The 15100-nt window shown below is 41.1% G+C and overlaps 1 protein-coding gene across 1 annotated transcript in view; it reads left to right on the top strand.

Moving 5' to 3' along the window:
- Positions 1-15100, top strand: part of BARD1 (BRCA1 associated RING domain 1) — a 122949-nt gene that overhangs the window by 83168 nt on the left and 24681 nt on the right. The gene's annotated exons all lie outside the window — the stretch shown is intronic.

Genomic DNA, 15100 nt, shown 5'->3' with positions numbered 1-15100 from the left:
TCAGGACAGGCGGAGTTCATACAGAGTCAGGATCAAAGCAGAATCAGGAATCAGGCAGGAAGCAGACAGGATGCAGGTACAGGGCCTCATGGGAAACATACACCAAAGCACTGACTGCAGGTCTGGCCATTCCTTAAATACACCTCCTGCAATCAGCCTCAGGTGATGGCTGACTGCAGGAGTGAGCTTTTGGTTCCTGAGAGCACCCGCTGGCCAGCCCTGGTACTGCAGCCCACACGGTAGATGAGTCCCACCACCATTGGCGAGTCCATTCCTGACACTCCCTAATAAATGGGCCGAGATTGATTGGCTGGTCTATGACCAATATTGAAATCTCCTCTCACAAACATCTCCTGCTTGGGCCCATGCATTTTACGTTGTCTATATGGAGGCGGTGTAGGGATAGATTTGCCCTGTCTTCTCTGTGTTCCCCCCTGACCAATGTCATACTTTATCCCAGTCTCCCAGATAATTTTGCTCTGGCCCGCATGAGTCCCTGGGCCAAGGCCAATCTATTTCAGTTGCAACACTTGATCCACCCAGTGACCCGAAAGCTTAGACCCTTTTCTGAGATTCAAAAAGCTACTCATCTGTCACCTCACCAGTCACCTCCAAGACCCCCTCTTTAACCCTAGAGAAGCCTACTCTCTTAGAGCACATCTGCAATCAGGGTCCATACCAACGGGACATAATTTCCTCTACCTATAAGTTGCTTCAAGACACCTGTCCCCTTTCTACTGATACACACCTTTTACATGCGCTAATGGCTCCACATCCTTCAATGTGATATTGCTTTAGATCAATGGAGCAGGATTTGGGAGGCTGCCTCCAAATCTTCTATATGTGTAGTTTATAATGAAAACACATAAAATATTGATGTTTTGGTATAAGACCCATGAGGTTCTCCATGTTCGCAATCCAAGTTTTTCTCCTGTCTGCTGGCGATGTGGTGAGGCAACTGGCACCCTCTTCCACATTTTCTGAACTTGCCAACACATTTCTCCTTTCTGGAGAGAGGTCCTTAGCCTTTTGCAGCTACTTTTACAGGCTCATATTTAATGTGAGCCCATCCAATTTTTGCTGGGCCTACCTTTTCCAGGCCTCTCCAAATTTTGCCAGGAAACTATCCTCTCATGTTCAGCGAGCAGGAGAACCATTCCTATGCATTGGCTTTCTACTACGCCTCCTACGTGATCGGAATTGGTGAAGGTTATAGAGTGGAGTACCTCACTGCTATGCATGCTAACTTTGTCCCCATCTGTGAAGCAGTTTGGGAACCATGGGATCTTTCCGTTTCCGATTTGTCTACTCCTTTGTCTAAAAATGCTGGCTAATTCACTGTTATGCACTGACATTGTATGTATCTATATGCCTTTCATCGATGGGCCTATTTTTTTTGTTCTTTCATTGCCTTGTGATCGTTATTTTGCAATTATATGCAACTCTGTTTGTTGTAAGCTCTTTAAAAATCTATAAAAAGTTAATTATTTAAAAAAAATCTCTTTCCTTTTATCTGCAGATGACAAAAATGTTACTTTGTCTATCTTATGAATGAAGTGTTTATAAACACTGTGTCAGTCCATATTTTTTTACGGCAGCAGCTTCTACACCAACTCCCAACTGTCATTTTGACAGCCAGGAGTTGCTGACAAATGCAAGGGGGTAGTGGGGATAGGACAGGGCATAATAGACATAATACACACCGTGATTACGTTTTTTGAGATGTGTATGGCACATCTAGTGTCCACAACTGTTTGAAGTATAACTCAGGAATGAAAATATAATATATTGCAGCTTACTACTCCTTAGAAATGGTGCCTGCATTATTTTTCTTTATTCAGAGTAGGAACATTTTCAGCAAGTACACAAAAAGTCCTGTTGATATTGCCAGGAGTGCACATCCTTAGCACTTTTTGTGAGCTAAAGTGGAAGCTAGTTTCCTTCTATAAATTACTAATCTCTTTATCTCCCAGAGATGGACAAAGGCAAATATGCTTGAAATCCTACCTGGGAGACTAGCTGATGAGCAAAAAAAGTTAAGTATTAACGATCACTGATATAATGTATCTATCGCTACTTTGTCCTTACGACACATTCATTGACACGCCTCAAATTTATGTTTCTGTTATGTTTTTTGCATACGTATAATGCCTTTTCAAATTGTAGTCTTTGAAAACTGCCACAAGCTCCATACAAATTATGCTGAGTGCCTTAGCACCTTTGCCTCAATGAAAAAGTAATTATCTGTCCAATTTTCCTTGAACAATCTTCCTTCATACACAACTTTTTCTTTTTTTTTTTTTTGGGTTCTGTTTTCTTCGAAAGAAACAAAACAAATTATAGTTGGGGGGGGGGCTGATTTCAAATATATATGTACTGTGTGTGGGGGGGGTAGATAGGGGACTGTGGGGGGCCTTGGGGAGGGGCACAACTGAAATGGGGGGGCTCACCCCAGCCTGACATCCCCTAGATACATCAATGCTTCATTTACTTGCCTGGTGCTATCTAGATTCCCTGCATTCACTACTGACAATGCTATTGCAAACAGGACAGCCCCAGCATTCCTCCAGACATTCCTGTGCCTGCCCCCATGGCTGCTGTTTCAAACACTACATCCCCAGCATCCCTCCAGACATGAATGGACCTGGCTTGTCCATGCCAGGCGCTGCAGCTGCTATACTTGCATGGCATCCTTCCAGACATTTCCCAGCTTAATGCTTGACACTCTTGGCCTGTGGGTTGGACACCCCTGTATTACATTCTGGTATATGGTTTTAGGTACGCTTTAACTCTATGGGGTTGAGCACTAGTTCTAGTTGCTTTCAGAGAGCCAAAGCATGCTGGGACTGGAATTTTGCACTTGGAACTCTTCGGATTAGGTACACAGGGTAAGTGTAAAGCACATTATAACATTACCCTTTTCCGTGACCACTGAGTTTTTGACTTATGGAGTTCTTCTAATTACATTTCACAACCTTTGCTTTTTAATTACACCTAAGTATCTGCTCAGTAACATTCCAAATACTGTATTTTGAAATTGTGGGGCTTTTGTCATGCAAATGGACCTCTTGATAATTTCTATCCAGATCTCCACAGAAGAGATGATGAGGTGGTCGTTTCAGGTGCCGTGTCTGAAATCTTAAAGATTCCACAGTTCTGCTGCTTTCCCCGCCATTCATAACATTCCCCCTGTGTAGGCAAGATAGCAAACTGCAAATGGAAAATGTGATCTGGACCATTGGACCTATTAATTGCCCCGCTGGTCTAGTTAATTTTTTTTCCCTTAAGTTAATCTTCTGCACAGAACTAATTTATATTTTTATAGCGGCTTTTCTTCACATACCGTCTCTAGTTTCTGTGCCTCCCCCTGGCCGAGGCACAGCCAGCCAAGTCATTGACAAATTAGATCTGCACATTTTGCAATTTCACAGTTGTTCGTAAACACTTGAGCTGAAATGGACTGTCCTGCCTGCTTTTTATGCACAGCAGGACTGGTATTAGCAAAAGCTGTTTCCATTCTCCTCTTTTCACTAGGGATATGAAATTCTAGTGGGTGTGTGCAGCTGGATTTAGTTATTCTAGACAAATTGGAGCTTTGCATTAAGTACTCCATGGTTAAGGGGCCATGGTATCCTTTCTCTAACACCACATTTTCTTTGAAATCGAAATGCAGGAAATGTTTTGCAAGTTACATGATTTTAACACTGTGGGCCACAGAGAACTATATACAAAGGGCGAATGATCACTTAATCCTGGCAAGCAGGAAATAAAAAGCAAGGGTAGTGTAACACTGTTTTCTTTAATGTAAAAAGCATACTTTCTGTTGTCAGTTTTCAAATGTTTTCCTCCTGCATGTGGTTTTTCGTTTTTAGCTTTACATTTGCTATTAACCCTTTCACTGCCAGGTCCATATGCCATACAGATCTGCATTCCTCCTCTGCTATAAGCTCACTTCAGTGACCATGAACATATGGCAGAAATGTTCAGCAGACACTGCTGAACAGAAGGATAGCTCTGATTAGCAGCTAAAAAGCCTCCGATCCGAGCTATTAACCTAAAATGTGACCACCCCCCTGCTTCTATGCCTTGTCTCTCCTTGTCCCTCCACCTGCCTATGCAAACGGCTAACATGCCCCCCACCTGCAACTGTCCCTTAACCTGCCATAACCAGCCTGCTCTGATTACACCCCCACACACAGATTCCTCCCCCCCCCCCCCCCTGCAAACCCCAATCCCTTTGTGGCTTCCATCCTCTGCCTCTCCTGCCGACTTCCAGTGATGCAGGTCAGCCATAGAGGGATCCATTTGCTAGAACAGATACGCCCCTGCTGCTCCAACCCTGCCTTTAGTTTCCTCCACCTCTCTTGTGTCCGGGTGCTCCTCCCTGCAGCTGCTATCCGGCTCTCCCTCCTCCCCCTCTTGCCGGCTGAGAGCGGAGGACCCCCTTCCTTTTCTGAGAGGGGGGGGCTGGTTCTTTTCCTCAATGAATACAGACAATGATCAGTATAGATCGGTTCTATATTCATTAATCACTGACAGATAGTAAATTGTGAATGAAACATAGTAAAGACTGTGTACTGTGTTTCATTTCATAAATAAAAGGAGTTTATACAAACTCCTATCTCATTCACCTACAGTGCAGCTCAGGCTGCACAGAAAGGGACGGTCTTCAGTTCCTTTCACTGTCTCTCAAAAAAGAGACACCAGGGGGTTTATTTACTAAAGCTGGAGAGTCCAAAATCAGACTCCCTTCTGCATAGAAACCAATCAGCTTCCAGGTTTCATTGCCAAAGCTTCATTGAACAAGCTGAGGTTAGAAGCTGATTGGTTTCTATGCAGAAGGGAGTCTGATTTTGGACTCTCCAGCTTTAGTAAATAAACCCCCAGAGGTCTGTTTAGACCACTGATGTCTCTCCAAAGCCCCCCCAAAAATGTAAAAAAATGTACCTCTACAAAAAAAAAAGCTATAAACTAAAAAAACATAGGGTAGATTTGGACATGCGTCTAAATCTCCCTTGCTTCTGAAGCATGATGGCATCATCAACTTGTCCACTGCCTATTGCAGTTTGGCAGTGGCAAAAACACGCAGTTGAGCTGCATTTTTGCCGCTGCCAAACACCACCCTTAAGCTGCAATTGGCAGTGGACAGGATGATGATGCATCCCAACTGCAAGTCTAAACAAGGCCACAGGGATTACTACAGCGAGGCCATGTCTAGCTGCTCAGGGATGCATAGGTGTTCCATGCATCCCCATGCAGGCAATCCAATTGATGTAAATTGGGACACATTGGTTGCATGGAAATGCACAGGTGTTCTCATGCATTTCTGTGCAGGCAGTCCCATCCATATAATTTGGGACGCAGTGGCTGCATCAAGACAGCCACTGCTCCCAACTTAACATCCATGTGGGTGTATGTCCCTGAACTCACACTGTCTGTGTTTGGGGCCATGGACCTACAACCGCATGGATGTCAGACCTGTACTTGCAGCTGCTTCATCCTGGTTGACGTGAATAGGACTGCCTGCACGGTTTGATAAACATTTGTGCAGATACCGCGGGGCCTTAAAAATCAGTAGCACCTTCTTTTTATTTTTCTGGTTGTGCTTTCAGAAAATACATGGTTTATGGGCTTTTACAAACCTTGAAAGCTGTAAGGTAAAAATAAAGCAATGGAAGAAATTTCAAAAATGGTCTGGCCAGCTGGGTTTAAAAGTGGAGCATAGGGCCTGGCAGCGAATGGATTAAAGTTATATAAACCCAACACATAAATATAATATATTGCAGATTACCAGTCCTTTAATATAAGAGCAAGTAATACATTTTCATCAAGTAAGAAAATATGTGTTAAATTTGCCAGAAATACAGTGACCTTGTCACTTCAAGTGAACTGAATTGAAAATAAAAGCAATGTTATTTTCTGTCTGTTAACTGCTCATCCCCCTAGGTAATGGAGATGAAGACATGTTCTAAGACCAGCCTTGCGGACAACCATAGCTAAATACTTGTACGTCCACAATATATACATTTTTGGAGGATTAGATATGATTTACGGATGGAGCTCTGCATAAATAAAGCTGTTCCTAAAAGGGGGCTCCTGTTTAGAATGGGTTTTCTTTAACTACTTCAATACTGGGCACTTTTACTCCTTTCCTGCCCAGGCCAATTTTGAGCACTCACACAAATTGAATGACAATTGTTCCCGTGCAACACTGTACCCAAACTATATTTTTATCATTTTGTTCACACAATTAGAGCTTTCTTTTGGTGCTATTTAATCACCACTGGGGTTTTTATTTTTTGTTAAACGAAAAACAATTTTAAAAAAAAGGTTTTTTTTTTTGTTTTCTTCGTTTCTGTTATACAATTTTGCAAATAATTGTTCTTCATGCATTTAGGCCAAAATGTATTCTGCTACATTTCTTTGTTGAAATAACCCAAATTAGTGTATATTATTTAGTCTGTAGGAAAGTTATAGAGTCCACAAACTATATGGTATATATATATACCACTGGTATATATCTGAAAATCGATCAATCCTGATGTACTCATGGTCTATCTCATTTCTTGAGGCCCAGAAATGTCAGAACAGTACAAATACCACCCAAATTACCCCTTCTTGGAAAACATGCAATATTTATTAAGAGGCATGGCAAGTTATTTGACATAATTTTTTGCCACAACCTTTTAGAAAATTAATAAATTAAAAAAAAAAGGCAGAATTTTTTTCTTTTGTAAATACTGTTACCAGTGCAGTGCAGCATCATCATCACAAAAATAGAACAGAAAAACGCCACCTGTAATGGCACAAATAGTTTGTGTCCTAGTAGTATCTCCGACTCACTTATCATAAAAGTGTGGATTTATAAACCGGGAAATGCATAATAGACAATATGGTAGTGTGACAAGAGCAACACCACCCAGAGAAAAGAGGTTACTTAAAGATCCACGCGGAGTAATATAGGTTCAATAGTTACAAAGAGTACTTTATTTGATCACATAGATCAGGGGGAGGTTAAACATAAGCACGGTGAACATATCAGACAAGTAAAATCATTTAAAAGCACTTGGTGTCCTCATTTCTGGGTGATTTTGGCACATAGGGAACCATATAAGGCAATGGGGTATTTTCTAGCTATATGATCCTAGGTTTCCATATAATTCAAACTTGTATTTAGATTAGCCATGTATTCTTCAGACGTATTCTTGGTATAAGCCAAGATATGTAGAATAGCTTCCTGGTAAGTGGAAACTGGAACAAAAAAATATGGTGATAAAGAAGCTTAAATAGCACATAGATCACACCATAGCTGCCCCATGCAGAGATAAATTAGTACTTTCATTACCTTCTCAGTAACTTGGCTGTCATACCAGCATGATGAATGTAGAGACTTCCTGGGTAACCACCCCAAGTGAAACAAAGTTCACAGTAACAGGTGATTCTAGAGATATATATAAAATTATATAGATCATGAGCATCAAGCAAAATCCCTGAATAGTAAAAAACGACAAAATAAAGGTATATATTACCATCAGTGAAGATCAAGAGGACTCACGTCGACTTGAAATAAGATCAGGTCCTTAATGCTTGTTCAGTAGTGCATATATAGGTGGGAAGCCAGGTAGTCTCAATACATACATTTCAAAAAGAGTATTCTATATATAGCAGGCACTGTATACCTGAATCTATATACCCAATAAAGGGTTTCCAAAAATTGCTCAAACTGAGATAGTAAAGCGGTTCCTTAAGGATATAGCTATATCACAGCGTACAGCACATGTGTGACATAAAATATATATATTCCTCCAAAGAGGATTTTCAAAAAATTCCCTGAAAAAACAGGAGTACTAGGCACATATAGCATTCCCTATCAACTCCATTTAAGCTCTATGAGTCTAAACAGCAACTGCCGCTAACTGAGCCAAATAAGCAGAAATAACTTGCCACCGGTGGAAGGTATGCTCCTATTTAGGATTGCCATATGCGGACTGCTGTAATAGTAGCCTTATGGTAGTTTTTCAAAGCCTCGTGCCTTCCTAGCATGGAACTGTAACAACGCCGCTCCTTTCCTCCTCGTGGGCACCGCACCCTATGAAGATGCCGAGCGTATTGACGTCATTACGTTGACGCGTTTCGTCCACCAATCACCGCGGACTTCGTCAGAACTGGGAGGGGACTTCATTCCATTGCCTTATATAGTACACTAATTGCATACAGAAAAATCTCCATGTCGCCCTCTTGTGTTGAAAAGATATCACTACATTGAAAAATCCAAAGTGAGTTTAAAAAAGCATATATTGACTGCTGGCAGTACAGAGGAAGGCCTTATTTAAATAAACAGATCGTCTTTAATGAGAATAGAGGAAAGGAGAAGATAATTATGATTCTAACGATAGAGGGGGAGGGGGTACAGGGACCATCAAAGCCAAGTAGAAAATCTCTGTTTTTAATACTATTTTTATTATTATAGAAGTTCAATCTGAGGTAAGGCGAACCCCACCTCAGGTTAGGTTCTCTATTTGGTCCCCTCAGAGCCGTCATACCGAGATTATATTTTACCCAGGGGAACCTTTGTTTCCTTGATTTAGAAATAGCCGTATGGGCAATATAACACAAGAAAAGATATAGATTCAGAATAACTTAATTCAGGAAGACTTTAAAGTTAAGTTCTGTATTTAGTCCATGTGGGACAAGTGCACCCAGAGTATAGATCCAAAATTTCTCTTTTTGGAGAAGGACTTTATCAAAGTCACCCCTCCTAGCTGAAATATTCAGCAGGAAGATCCCTTTGACTTTCAGGCCTTCTGTCCTTCCCCCGTGTACTTCTTTAAAATGTTGTGCCAGGGGATTCTCTTTCTCCCCCTTGCCTCCATCATCAACTGGTGACCAGGGTGATATGTTACCATAGTAACATTGTACTACTCTGGGGAAGTGATCAGTATTTTTTGATTGCCTATAGCAGTAAGACTGAAAAACTTTGATAAGGGCCAAATTGTAATGCCTCGACAACTGGGTCAGAGCATCTCCAGAACTGCAGCTCTTGTGGGATGTTCCCAGATTGCAGTGGTCAGGACTTACCAGAGGTGATACAAGGAAGAAAAAGCAGTTAACCTGCAAAAATGGTCATGAACAACCAAAGATCATTTATGCACAGGGGGAAGGCTGCCCTGCGTAGTCTGATCCAATAGAAGAGCTACTGTAACTCAGATTTCTGAAAAAAGTCATGCTGGTTCCAATAGAAAGGTGCCAGAATGCACAGTGCATTGCAGTTTGTTGTGTATGGGGATGTGTAGTAGCAGATTGGTCAGGGTGTCCTTACTGACCCCTGTCCTCTGCCAAAAGCACTTACAATGGACACATGAGCAATAGAACTGGACCACAAAGCATGAATTCAAGAATGGTTTCAGGAACACAATGAGTTTGAGGTGTTGACTTGGCCTCCAAATTCTCCAGATCGCAATACAATTGGGTATCTCTGGAATGTTCTGTAAAACAAAGTTCGTTCTATGGAGGCCCTACCTCGCAACTTACAAGACTTAAAGGATCTGCTACTGAAATCTTGGTGCCAGATACCACAGCATACCTTCAGAGGTCTAGTGGAGTCCATGCCTCAATGAAATATGGTGGGTGGTCATAATGTTATGACTGATCGATGTATCTGTATGATGGAGGCAACCTTAATCATCTTATGTCACCACTGACTGAAAAATGAATATATCTGTATTAATAATTGGTAGCCAGAGATCTTGTGATCTAGGTTGGGAGAAGAACCAAAGATTTTTTTTGTTTTTTTTAATAAGAAAGTGGTACTTTTTAACTGAGCATAATATGAGGAATTCAGTAAATCCCTGCTGACACTTTTCTGCCAATTCTGAATGCAACCCAATTAATTTTTGCAATGGACCTGCCTTACAGCACGCTAAAAGGCATGGTTGTAGTGTGCGTTGTTAAAAAAAAAAAAAAAAAAAAATAGTGCAAATTTTTTTGGTATGTTGAAGCGGAGCTCCACCCAAAAGGGGAAGTTCCATGTTAAGGCCTCATCCCCTGCTCCCCGTTAAGGATTGGCATCTTTGGGGAGCGGCAATCTGATTTTGACAGGTACCCGCTCCCACTTCCATTGCGATCACCTAGGCGATAGGAAGCAGAAACTGTCCTTCCTCCCTCCCTGTAGTCTTCTGGGACACGTGACAGGTCCCAGGAGACTACGGGACCATTCACAAGGTGCAGCGCTACTTGCACATGCAGAGTGGGCACCTGGCTGTGAAGCTGCAAGCAGTCACAGCTGGGCGCCCACACTTAAGATGCTGCCACCAGTGAGAGAGGATGGGCCGGTGAAACTGGCTGTGGTGAGGACCTTGCTGCTTTGAGGGACAGGCGAGTGTCTGGTTTTTCATTTAAATGGGCTGCCTTAATGCAATGAGCAGTAGAATGTGTGTTATGACAGTGCAAAAGTGTGAACCCAGCCTTAAAGTGGTTGTAAAGCCTAAACATTTTTTACTTTATTGCATAAATAAGGTAAGGTAAAAATGTTTCAGTATGTGTATCACCCCCTCACCCATCTTATACTTCCCTGAGCCCCATCTCAATCCAGTGCTGTGCCTGTCTGCAGTGGCTTCCTATGGTGGCACAGAGGAGGAGACAGGTGCCAGCAGGGGAACCCCAGAAGAGGAGGGTAGGTGCCGCTCTGTGCAATACCATTGCACAGAGCAGGTAAGTAAAAAGTAAAAAAAAATACTTTACAAACTCTTTGATATAGGGCCACTACACATGACCACAATGTCAGACCTACTGCAGATAACCTGACCTGTTTTGCACCTATTTCGAGCAGTCAGATAAATACATTTTGCTTGTTTTGGTTAAATAGCGAGTAAGTATATGTTTAGTACTATGCTCTTTTTAATGGAAAGATTTTTTTTGTTTTAAAGAATAGGTCTTGTTTATATGAGAGTTTGTTTCATTTATTGGATTAAAACAAAACTTGCAGTGCTTTAGTCAATGAGCCAATTCTGTACCTAAGGAAGGAGCTGACTTTATAAAGGTCCAAATATCTGCCCCTTTGATGCATGCCAAAACAGAGCAGTGTGACAGCATTTAATGGGCCGGAACTCCCAGGATGCCGTGGTGAGGCTAAACCAATTATCCGTTAATCTAGAGCATTTGTAATGTGCCAGTTCCCAGTACATTATTAATGCAGGAGAACTGGGGACTTCTATTAGAACGAAATTAATCGGGGTATCCCACAAAACAGCTGATCCAGAAGTTCTGATTTCGCAGTGTGGTTTAACCCTTTTGACCACTGTCGAATCTATATCTGCTGAAATCTGTTATCCAGTGGTAACATTGAGAAGATTATATACTCTATGTATATGTGTGTGTGTGTGTGTGTGTGTATATATATATATATATATATATATATATATATATATATATATATATATATATATATATATATATTTGGTGGCAGGAAATAAAACTAATTTTTGCCTTGCACTATAAGATGTATTTCACTAGGAAAGACATGAAAGCCGTTGCAAAGGAAATTATACAGACACTAGTTCTGGTGCCTGGTTTCTTTTGACTACAGCATAGCTTATCAAAACTGTCAAAATTGTGCAGTTGAGAGTTGCTGAAGCAGTGCCTTAGAGAGCCAGTCATGATCAAGTGGATAAAGAATTTCAAATATTCCTTCCAGAGCTGTCTTTGTGTTTTTTTGGTACAAGATTAAAAAAATAATTTTAGACCTGAAGATTACATAAAACCCCCAAACATTATATATTTTCTGAAATCAGAGACCCTAGAGAATAAAAATGGTAGTTCCAATTTTTTATGTCGCATGATATTACTGCACAATTTCAGTAAAAATGTAAGTTAATTTTAGGGCACAAAAAGAGCAATAAATTACCCTATTTTCTTGAAAAATATAACATGCTAACCTTAAATTTGCGTGCACTTGTGAAATGGCAAGGAATTTCAGTACCCTAAATTTTCTATAGGTGATGCTTTTAAAGCACCTTATAGGTCATCAGTTTAGTGTTGCGGAGGAGGTCTGGTGCTAGAATTATTGCTCTCATCCTGGCATGCGTGGCGATATGTGACGTGTATCGCAATCGACGTTCACATGCGTAGGTGCCCCACCGTGTGCTTTTATGTTTGTAAGTGCGTATATGTGGGGGGGATGTTATATGCTTAGGTGTAACTTTCATTTTTTAGAATAAAAAAAAATATTTATTTATTTATTTTTACGCTTAATTTATTTTCATCACATAGGTGACAGGTTCTCTTTGAGACATCAAAGTTCTAAAAGACCCTGCATGTCTCCCCTGTACTACACTGAATGTAAAGCAGTGCACTTCGCACCGCATTACATTTAGTGAATCTCTCAACAGGGACCCGGAAGTGACATCATAACGTCACTTCCGAGTCAGGACAAGAGGGGAGTGGACGTGTCCGCTTTCCTTCCTCCACTCTAGTTGACGGCGGTGAACTGAGCCTGCAGATAGGCAAGCGGAGCCTGGGAGATAGTTGTCGGGGGGGAGGTTCACACGAGGGGGCGGAGAGGCTGGCATTGTGTTGGAAGCAATTGCAGCCGATTGCTTCCACCTGACAGATGATCCCTGCTGCTTCCCTGCAGCAGGGCTAAAGGTAGAAAAAAACTCTGATAGGAATTCAACATCCCTGTAAGGGTGCATAACAGCGTCAAATAGCAGAGTTTTGCAGTTGTGTTTTACATTCCTTTTACTTACAGTGCATTATTTGTTAAAAAATAAGATGCTCATTCAAAAGTCGGTAGACTGCATGTAAATTATTGCAGTTGAGAGGGCAGCATTTGCCACATAAAAGACAAGATAGCTTGGTTGCACTGAAAAAAAGATAGCTTGGAGATAGATAGATAGATAGATATATATATATATATATAGATAGATAGATATATATATATATATATATATATATATATATATATATATATATATATATATATACACACACACACTCAACTTTAGTTGAGGCTCACAATTTAGTTGAAGCTTGCAATCCTCTTCAGGACTGTGGTTAAAATTACAGGGGTTTTCACAAACATGATTGCACTCTTCTGCTCTGTGGATATTGGTTAATTTGTTCCAAGCTTTGGTTTTGTAATGAGAAAAACTGCTGGAAAAAGCAAAAAGGTAATCAGGTATAATAATAAAATAAAGTATTCTTAAAGTTGTAAAGGTAAAGTTGTAAAGCTATTGGCTCCTGCTTCTGTCAATCACAGCCAATGAGGAGGGAGTAAGGGGTGGGACCAAGCTGCACTCAGTTTACTTATGGACACACACAAGCGGCTTTGGAGCGAGTATGCACGAGTGCTTCTTGCTAGTACACACAAGTGGCTTGCTATGGGGGCACTCAGCAGAGGGGAGGAACCATAGCTTTTGTAAAAATTAATGCTGTGTTTTTTTTTTGTTTTCTGAGTTTTTATTTTTAAAGTAACTGCAAACCAAAGAAATAGTCACTTAGAAGTGCATGTAAATACACTGATACTTGCTAAAAACCCCAAACCTCCAGCACGTGTGTAAATCTGGAAGCTTATGGCACTATTGGTGCATAATGATTATGGAGGACCTTACTGACTACTAGCGAGATTGGAGATGGAAGGGTGGGCCTTGGCTTAAAGTGTAGCTAAATCCAACAGTTTCTTGTTGTTTTGGATAGCACAGGGAAGTTGTAGAGTTTCTGTCGGTTTCCTATTGCTGTCCAACTCCATATTAGGGAGATTCATCCTGTCTATTTTTCCTGGTGATCATTATTACTGAGAATGAAAGTGAGAAAAGATTCAGAATGTCAAGTTGTTACCAGAACAAGAATAGAGAGGAAATCTTCCAATGAATTTGTTCAGGTGACAACTGTATAAGAGGTAACCTCCTCTCACATTGTGTCTGTGTCAAGAAGTATAGGAAATCACAGCACTTGGACACAGGCAGCAAAAATTAAACCTGTCGTTTTTTGTTTTTTTTTTGACAAATATGTATTTATTGATTATTAAGGTGTAAAAAAGAAAATCCAAAGAAGATTACAAGTAGACAACCTAGTCGCCAAAGGCATACTTTGCATTTAGAGATATAAACAGAGTGTCTCGGTATACAGATCTGGAAATGCACTGGGAGAAGGAGAGGATGACCTCATAAAGCATAAAAACTCCGATAACCTGGGCACATGGGAGGATACAGACAAACCAAGAGCCTCTGCTTACAGGAAGTTATAGCAGCCGGGTGACTGAGCTCAGTAAAACAACTACAGCAGAAAGATAAAGAAAGATAGATGAGATGAGACAAGAGCATTAAGGTCAATAGAAACAGGGTGGGAAAACCTGCGTTGTTAGTGGGTATGGAAAATCACAGGGGGAATACCTCCTGAAGGTTTAATGCATAACTAAAAGAACAAAAAAAAATTTCAGATGTACCAGAGGGCAAGGCCATAGTAGTAGAAGTCAGCGAAGGTCATCCACAAAGGCATGAAACTGGGGAGAGTCCTTAAATATTCTTCATGCCAACCAGACCAACGTAAATTTCTCATAGCTGTTTTTGTGGACAGCCACCAGTTTCTCCATGCACATGATGTTGATAAGAGTTTCAAGCCATTCAGGGAACAAAGGTGACAGAGGATTTCCAATATTTTGGGAATTTGTTATTTATTGTCTGAACATAAAAGTTATAGAGGCCCCACAGTTGCCAAATTGGGGCAGACAAGCCCACCAGATATGAAGAATAGTTCCCAGGGAAGTATTGCAGTGCCAACAGGAGTAGCAGGCCATAGAAAGTTTATGGGTGTTGATAAAAAATGAATACCCAGTCTTCTTCTGAAAGGGCTCGGTCCAACTCTGAGGGCTATTTGGTCATGTAAGGGAGGAGACTGTAGGACAATCGATTTAATAGAGTATACATCTTTTAGAGATGATGAGTGGAGGCGAAGTCTGAGGGCGGTGCATAGACAATTTTGGTGAGAGAGAATGGTAATAGCTTTCTAGCTTGAGATACGTAAACCAGAGACCTCTATTGAGGCCATGCCCAGCTTGGAAACATGAAAAGTAGAGCAAAGAACCCACCTCTAAAGCGTGATGGAT

Source organism: Staurois parvus, unplaced genomic scaffold (assembly GCF_062004578.1).
Source record: "Staurois parvus isolate SC_StPar_1 unplaced genomic scaffold, SC_StPar_1.0 ptg000011l, whole genome shotgun sequence".
In the NCBI taxonomy this organism is placed as follows: Eukaryota; Metazoa; Chordata; class Amphibia; order Anura; family Ranidae; genus Staurois; species Staurois parvus.
This window is presented reverse-complemented; position numbering and strand designations above follow the sequence as displayed.